Below are 9,744 nucleotides of genomic sequence, written 5' to 3'. Positions count from 1 at the left end.
CTGATAATCCATTAAATACACTACAAGGGATTTTAAAAACTTTTCTTACTTCTTTTACAGTGGTGAGCACTATTTACAGGTGTGAAAGACTTTGGTGAACTGAAGTGAAACAACTAACTCATTTGATTTATTTGGAATATCTGTAAAAATTTTGGCAAGGTGCCATTTGTATTTTGGACAAAACAGTTCTTGAAAACTCAGTAAAAGCACTTCAATATATTTTCAAATCTCAACTCCAACATTTTTATCAACACAACACATTTCTCAAGTCAAATCCACAGTGATTTTCAAAGACTAAGATACAAAGATATAACACAATTTTTACAAGCCAAATAACTCATAATTATTTTACAACTTTATCAGACAACTTAAATTTACAATCGCCAAAACCAAGAACAAAATATACATACAGTGAATATACATTACAAGACAAAATGCCACATGTGGTATACTCACTATACCCAAAAATCTCTCATTGGCGATACTAGCGACCTAGCCTCGCCTGCTCTGTCTCTACTGCGACAAAGAATAAAGCTATCACGAGACAATGTCTCAGCAGTGCACAACATTTACCAAATACAAATTTTAAATCACAATTCATAAATCATATCAATAGTGGATACTTAAAACCATAGTTAAATTCAAGACAATAAATGTCAACAAGAATTTAAACTCCATTTGTTAATATCACAATAATTTTCAATAAGTCGATCATGGTTGAATTCAATAGACAGATATGTCAATAAGAGTTTAAATCAATTTCACAATCTCACAATACATAATAACACAATTCGATCAAATAATCAAGAATACAAGGTTGCCAATCTATAACACAATTTAGGCCATGACACAATTTTTTCCATATATGCCGTGTTGTACACCACGACAAGACATGCTCACCCCAATAATCGAAATCAATGAGGGAGGAAGCTAGCTATATAATGAGAACTCATCCATACTCACCTCAGATGGGAAGTCAAAGAGGGAGGAACATAATCATACTCACCCTGCACTAATAAGTCAAAGATGGAGTAATAATCACACACAACCCATTAATGGAGGAGTAACTTTTTATCATTTTCATGCCAATTGTGAGTCAAAACAATTCCAAACATTTTATTCATATGATCCGTTAGTATCCAATAAATTTCCAAAGTTATAATTTCATTCACAAAATGGCAACACAATTCGTAATTCACTTCAATTTCCACAAAACCATTTACGTTGCTTTTCAATCAATAAGTATCCATCAAATACCATTCAAACAATTTTTCAGTTTCAAACCATTCACAATGTTTTTCAATCAATAAGTGTCCACCAAACACATTTCCACAATTTAAAACAATGATATGCAAATAGTCAATATTTATTTCCATTGAAAATAATTCAAAAGAAACAGCTTGTTGTGCACAAACCTCGATGACTGCCCTCGATCCGACTCAGTGTTTCCTTCCTTTTCCTGAGTCTTTGGTAAATCGAGAAACACAATTTGAAGTGTTTCAAGACTAATTTAAACTGTCTCTATCGATGGTGTTTGGTAAATAATGCATGAACTCAATTATTCACTTAATCACCTAATATACCGACCTCGCTATGCGTTTTAGGTAAATTAGGTTTTAGTGTCGTTAATATGTCACATTTGATAGGGTTTTAGATTTGGTATGTTTTACCAAAGTCATTTCCTTGCTTAGTGCATTTTAATGCAAATTGTCGATTCCGAACACCGTTTGACCTAACCGGACGATCTAGTTCCTCGGTTTTCGGTCTCGGTCGAAACTACAAACTTGTAGATCTAGGTCTTATTGCACGCGGTGCAAAATTTCAGGTCAATCCGAGTTAAGTGGACCGAGTTATGGTCATTACACTCTTGCTGGTCAAATGGTACCATTTTAGGTCAATTTTAGGTCAAAGTGGTCAATTCTGGTTCGGCCAGTTTTTGGACCCGAACTTGTGCAAGTTGTTTGACTTGCTTATGGTCATTTCTGGGCTTTGGTGTCTTCATAAGACTTGTAGGTATGGGTCTTAACTATTCTTGGTCAAAATTTCAGGTCAATTGGACCTGGTTTGAGTGAGTTATGGCCTAAACACTCACTGCTGCCCAATTGGTCATTTTTCATGTCCTAATTGCACCTAATCCGAATTGGTCAAATTTTTAGGTCACCTTGCAAGCAGAATTTTGGCATGGTTTCTCAATGAAAGTTGGCACATTTTGTGCCTAGTTTCACCTCAAATTGGTCTCATACTAATTGAGGTTACACATTCAAGGTTATAGGCCAAAATATACACTGCCCTTAATATGCATTACACACCCCAACTTCAAACACACACTTACCTTTGCAAGGTTTACTTCCATACCCTACCAAACTGTTTTGGCACATTACCAACAACATTTTCTACATAACATTAGCATTATTTTGGGCAGATTCCAATCACCCTCAACACACCAAATATCATTCACAATTACAATTTCTAAGTACCATTACAAACACACCTAAACATTACAAACTTTACATACACTTTACAATGTAAATTGACATACATATCATCAATCCTTCTAGGTCAATATGCTGCCCACACTCCCTTCAATATACACCATTATTCAAGTGTCCACAAGCTGCCACAATTCATTCATCAACATCACATTGCCGTACCATATGCCAATTCCCATCAAAGTGCATCATTCACCATATATACATGCATTAAATCACTAGGTTACTAAATCACCATGATTAACATTATTTCTCATCAATTATATACACAAATACCTCATCAAAAACGTGACCCATGGCTGTCCAAAATGGCAACAACAATAACCCTTCAAACTCAAAATTTTCCTTCACCAAACCAATACCCATAACATGCATAAAAACTTTAACAAAGGATTTCTCAAAAATGCAAACTTACCTTTATTTGTAACTTGCTAAACCTTCACCAAACTTCTCAAAATTAGTATCAATATCTTCCTTGTGGTGTGTAGACCATTTTTCATGAAAGAACCTAAGAGAATGGAGTTGAAATGGAGAGGAAATGAAGCTCAAAGAAAACGTCAATGGAGTTTCAAGGTTTCTTCAATTCGGCCATTTGAGAGAATTTTGAGGAAGATGGAATTTCAGATGGTGAGTGGACCATATCAGCCATATTTCAATGATAAATTAATCCTATAGTGGTCCACTAACTAAAATTAAAACATATTATAAGTTAACTTTCAATTAATCCACATTTAACCCATTATTTCCACTATTTATTTTAGGTACCATCAAATTAATTTTTCATTTCATTTTCTAAGTGTAATACTATTTATTTTTAATGGAAATTTAGGTCAAAAGACAATTCGGGATGTCAAATGACCATAATGCCCCTGTTCGTGGCTTTCCGATTTTTCTAACAATCGTATTTTGTCCTGCTTTTTCGATTTTTCACTTTTCTTTGTACTAATTATTTAATTTTTCTTTGATATTTCTAATGATATTTATTCTTCAACAAGGGTCTATTTATGTCCCAAAAATGTTTTCCAGGTTCCATGATCGAGGCGATCAACGGTCCACGTGACTTCCAAAGTCGATCACCCATCGTTAGGTTTCATTGCGTTTAACTTGATCACATTTCTTTGCAATCATTTTTCTTTGTTTTTCTTGTACTTTCTTTTCTTTTATTTCATTATTTTATGTCTCCTCACTCTCATTGAAGTGTGGTTCTAGGCATCCTAGCTGTCCCGACAACACGGTCACCGGAGCAAACAGAACGCACTACCGAACTTAGGGGTGTTACAATTCTCCCCCCCTTAAATAAATTTCGTCCACGAAATTTTACCCAGTAATCATCTTACAATAGTCATACGTTTATTTTCTCCTTTCTATATGATCGTAAGACTTTTAACAATCTAATACAATGTTTACTTTGTTTGGATAACACCAATCTCCTCTTACTATTATGTTGTCTAATATTTCAGCTCACGTTCCTTCTTGAATGACCCTTGAGGTCATATTAGAATCATTCATCAGGCATTGGTCCTCTGACCATTCTAGTCCATAGTCTTCCTCACATTCGGAATATTTCTTTGTTACATATGAATCAACTGTTCAAGTCTCTACTTCCATAACTCTTTTTATCTGTCAATGTTCTATAACTTACTTCCTTTTGTATTGAACTATAACCTTTCGATATTTTAACTTTTGAGTTTTAGATCCCTAAGTAGGATTTTCAAACTTATTTCTAACAATTAAATTCTGTCCTGGCATAACTATGCCAAAACAGATGCCGTTGGCAACTATTCTCATCTAGATGTACTATCGGGTAGTACGTAGCTCTACACAATAATCTCAAGTTAGTAATCAGTCTGCGACAAAGATAAACATCAAGAACATTGCATAGTTACTACGATACATCCCAATAGATCAAACTTTGTTATCTTTTATTCTTTTTGAATTCACTGATATTCGAATCTTATTCTGATTACAATATCCATTAGCAATTTCTAACAGTAACCTCCTTGCCCTTATAAAGAGCAATTCCATTACTGCATCTTACTCTTACGTCCTCTTGCCTTACATTAAGTAGGCTCACTAATTAGCTTTATAATTTATGGTGTGTTAGAAAATACTTTTCGCCGATAAACTCTTTCAAAACTAATTTCACTTATTATCACAATCCTTATCTTAAGGGCTAATCACTATTGCGTCAAAATTTATTCCTCTGTAAACGAATAACAACAGAACATATAGTTCTAACACTAATGTAAAAATATGAAAATTCCAGGTCAAACAATACATATATATATCTCAGTTGCTAATTGAGAAAGTACCAGCAATGATGTCAAAAGTCTCAGTCTCTTTTCTGTCGTATAGCGTATACTCGTTGAAGCATCACCTGCTTTGGTGATTCACGATGAGTCGACTTCTAGGTGTACTACCCTACCTCTACCTTTGCCTCTACTAGCGATGGTGAACTCTTTGGGGTAGAAACTTGGGTTGATCCCTTTGGTGTAGTAAATGATCCGTAACGACTGGATTTACACAATCCCTAGCAAAATGGCCGCTCTCCACAGTTAAAACATGCTCCTACTCTATAGCATACCCCACTATGTGGTTTACCACAAGTTTCACAAAGTCGATCCGACAGCGCATTCTGGGTTTCTGTTGAGTTTGATCGGATCGAGGTGGTTTCTGTCCAAAAGATCTATCTCTCTGACTTCTTACTATCTCTGTTGTATCCCCAAAGTTTTCCTCTTTCCAAGAGGGACCACTAGAACTGCTCACGACTTTCCCTCTTTTTCTCTGCCTTCTCTCCGATTTCTTTTCTCAAGAGCCTCTTGATTCAATTCTTTCTAATTCTAGTGCTTGAGAAATAAGTTCAGAGAAGTTGTTATGTTTGAATCCGACCACTTGTAATCTGATACTAGGCTTCAAGCCGGTTTCAAACCTCTTACATCTCTCCCTACTGGTAGAAAGTAGACTTACTGCATAATGGCTTAGGCGGGAAAATTCCCTTTCATACTCGACCGATCGCCCTGTTTCAGACTTAGGAATTCTTGCAGCTTTTGGTCTACATAAGCATCAGGGACATATTTTTGCCTGAATTCCCTGAGGAAGTCATTCCATGTTAGCACTGTAGGTTCTATCATACTGTGGGGGATGGTTTTCCACCAGTCATAAGCATCCCCCTGTAGCAAAGATACTGAGTACTCAAATCTAAGCTCCTCTGTGCAATGCAGTTTCTTGAATACCCTATCCATCCTCTCTAACCATTGTTCTGCCTCTAGAGGATCTACTGTCCCCTTGAACTCTGTAGCCCCATACTTCATCAATTTGTCATATTGTCTAGCGTAAGACGTGGTTGTACCACCGTGTCAGTATTGGGACTTGAGTAGGCATATTACCATCCATTTGTTGGAACATTGCAGCTGTCACGAGCGAATCGAGCAGAATCACTGCAGATGCACTTGAACCACCGACATTATGTAGGCATGGGGCATCCTTGCACCTCAGCCTCAATAGATTGATCGACTGAACGATCACCCTCTTCCATAGTCAATGCGAGGATTTTAGATCTCCTAAACCAATAACACAAGGAGATTTCCTCCCGTTAGTGCATATTTATAATGTAATGTACTTTATGTATCAAACAATGATATTGAGCAGTTGTACTGTGAAGAAAGAATATTCAAATGAGAGGTGAAAACAGAATTTAAAAACTTTGCTCTGATACCACTAAAACATGTCACACCCTACCCTCTCAGAAGGCATAACATGATCCCAGTAGTATACCTAATGAATTACCAACTCCGTCATCGATAATCCATTAAATACACTACTAGGGATTTTAAAACTTTTCATAATTCTTTAACAGTGGTGAGCACTATTTAGAGTTGTTAAAGACTTTGGTGTACTGAATAGAAACATCTAACTCATTTGATTTATTTGTATTATATGTAAAAATTTTGGCAAGGTGCCATTTGTATTTTGGACCAAACAGTTCTTCAGAAAACCTGTAAAAAGCACTTCAATATATTTTCAAATCTCAACTCCAACATTTTTATCAACACAACACATTTCTCAAGTCAAATCCACAGTGATTTTCAAAGACTAAGATACAAAGATATAACACAATTTTTACACGCCACATAACTCATAATTATTTTACATCTTTTCTGGACAACTTATATTTACAACTGCTCAAAACCAAGTACCAAAGATACAGACAGTGAATATACATTACAGTACAAAATGGCACCTGTGGTTTACTCACTATACCCAAAAATCTCTCATTGGCGATACTAGCGACCTAGCCTCACGCCTGTCTGTCTCTACTGCGGCAAGAATAAAAGCTATCACGAGACAATGTCTCAATGGTGCACAACATTTACCAAATACAAATTTTAAATCACAATTCATAAATCATATCAATAGTGGATACTTAAAACCATAGTTAAATTCAAGACAATAAATGTCAACAAGAATTTAAACTCCATTTGTTAATATCACAATAATTTTCAATAAGTCGATCATGGTTGAATTCAATAGACAAGATATGTCAATAAGAGTTTAAATCAATTTCACAATCTCACAATACATAATAACACAATTCGATCAAATAATCAAGAATACAAAGTGTTGCCAATCTATAACACAATTTAGGCCATGACACAATTTTTCCATATATGCCGTGTTGTACACCACGACAAGACATGCTCACCCCAATAATCGAAATCAATGAGGAGGAAGCTAGCTATATAATGAGAACTCATCCATACTCACCTCGGTGGGAAGTCAAAGAGGGAGGAACATAATCATACTCACCCCGGACTAATAAGTCAAAGAGGAGGAATAATCACACTCACCCCATTAATGGAGGAGGAACATATTATCAGTGTCATGCCAATTGTGAGTCAAAACAATTCCAAACATTTTATTCAAATGATCCGTAAGAATCCAATAAATTTCCAAAGTTATAATTTCATTCACAAAATGGCAACACAATTCGTAATTCACTTCAATTTCCACAAAACCATTTACGATTGCTTTTCAATCAATAAGTATCCATCAAATACCATTCAAACAATTTTTCACAGTTTCAAACCATTCACAATGTTTTTCAATCAATAAGTGTCCACCAAACACATTTCCACAATTTAAAACAATGATATGCAAATAGTCAATATTTATTTCCATTGAAAATAATTCAAAAGAAACAGTTGTTGTGCACAAACCTCGATGACTCCCCACGATCTGGACTCAGAGTTTACTTCCATTTTACTGAGTCTTTGGTAACTGAGAAACACAATTTGAAGTGTTTCAGTACTAATTTAAACTGTCTCTATCGATGGTGTTTGGTAAATAATGCACTGAACTCAATTATTCACTTAATCACCTAATATACCGACCCTCGTTGCGTTTTAGGTAAATTAGGTTTTAGTGTCGTTAATATGTCACATTTGATAGGGTTTTAGATTTGGTATGTTTTACCAAAGTCATTTCCTTGCTTAGTGCATTTTAATGCAAATTGCTGGATTCCGGAACACTGGTTTGACCTAACCGGACGATCTAGTTCCCTCGGTTTTCGGGTCTCGGTCGAAACTACAAACTTGTAGATCTAGGTCTTATTGCACGCGGTGCAAAATTTCAGGTCAATCCGAGTTAAGTGGACCGAGTTATGGTCATTACACTCTTGCTGGTCAAATGGTACCATTTTAGGTCAATTTTAGGTCAAAGTGGTCAATTCTGGTTCGGCCAGTTTTTGGACCCGAACTTGTGCAAGTTGTTTGACTTGCTTATGGTCATTTCTGGGCTTTGGTGTCTTCATAAGACTTGTAGGTATGGGTCTTAACTATTCTTGGTCAAAATTTCAGGTCAATTGGACCTGGTTTGAGTGAGTTATGGCCTAAACACTCACTGCTGCCCAATTGGTCATTTTTCATGTCCTAATTGCACCTAATCCGAATTGGTCAAATTTTTAGGTCACCTTGCAAGCAGAATTTTGGCATGGTTTCTCAATGAAAGTTGGCACATTTTGTGCCTAGTTTCACCTCAAATTGGTCTCATACTAATTGAGGTTACACATTCAAGGTTATAGGCCAAAATATACACTGCCCTTAATATGCATTACACACCCCAACTTCAAACACACACTTACCTTTGCAAGGTTTACTTCCATACCCTACCAAACTGTTTTGGCACATTACCAACAACATTTTCTACATAACATTAGCATTATTTTGGGCAGATTCCAATCACCCTCAACACACCAAATATCATTCACAATTACAATTTCTAAGTACCATTACAAACACACCTAAACATTACAAACTTTACATACACTTTACAATGTAAATTGACATACATATCATCAATCCTTCTAGGTCAATATGCTGCCCACACTCCTTCAATATACACCATTATTCAAGTGTCCACAAGCTGCCACAATTCATTCATCAACATCACATTGCCGTACCATATGCCAATTCCCATCAAAGTGCATCATTCACCATATATACATGCATTAAATCACTAGGTTACTAAATCACCATGATTAACATTATTTCTCATCAATTATATACACAAATACCTCATCAAAAACGTGACCCATGGCTGTCCAAAATGGCAACAACAATAACCCTTCAAACTCAAAATTTTCCTTCACCAAACCAATACCCATAACATGCATAAAAACTTTAACAAAGGATTTCTCAAAAATGCAAACTTACCTTTATTTGTAACTTGCTAAACCTTCACCAAACTTCTCAAAATTAGTATCAATATCTTCCTTGTGGTGTGTAGACCATTTTTCATGAAAGAACCTAAGAGAATGGAGTTGAAATGGAGAGAGGAAATGAAGCTCAAAGAAAAACGTCAATGGAGTTTCAAGGTTTCTTCAATTCGGCCATTTGAGAGAATTTTGAGGAAGATGGAATTTCAGATGGTGAGTGGACCATATCAGCCATATTTCAATGATAAATTAATCCTATAGTGGTCCACTAACTAAAATTAAAACATATTATAAGTTAACTTTCAATTAATCCACATTTAACCCATTATTTCCACTATTTATTTTAGGTACCATCAAATTAATTTTTCATTTCATTTTCTAAGTGTAATACTATTTATTTTTAATGGACATTTAGGTCAAAAGACAATTCGGGATGTCAAATGACCATAATGCCCCTGTTCGGGTGGCTTTCCCGATTTTTCGGTAACACCGTATTTTGTCTGTTTTTTGATTTTTCACTTTTCTTTGTACTAATTATTTAAT

This window comes from Hevea brasiliensis, chromosome 5 (assembly GCF_030052815.1).
Source record: "Hevea brasiliensis isolate MT/VB/25A 57/8 chromosome 5, ASM3005281v1, whole genome shotgun sequence".
Taxonomy (NCBI): Eukaryota; Viridiplantae; Streptophyta; class Magnoliopsida; order Malpighiales; family Euphorbiaceae; genus Hevea; species Hevea brasiliensis.
The sequence above is the reverse complement of the archived record's forward strand: the minus strand, read 5'-3'. Positions refer to the sequence as shown.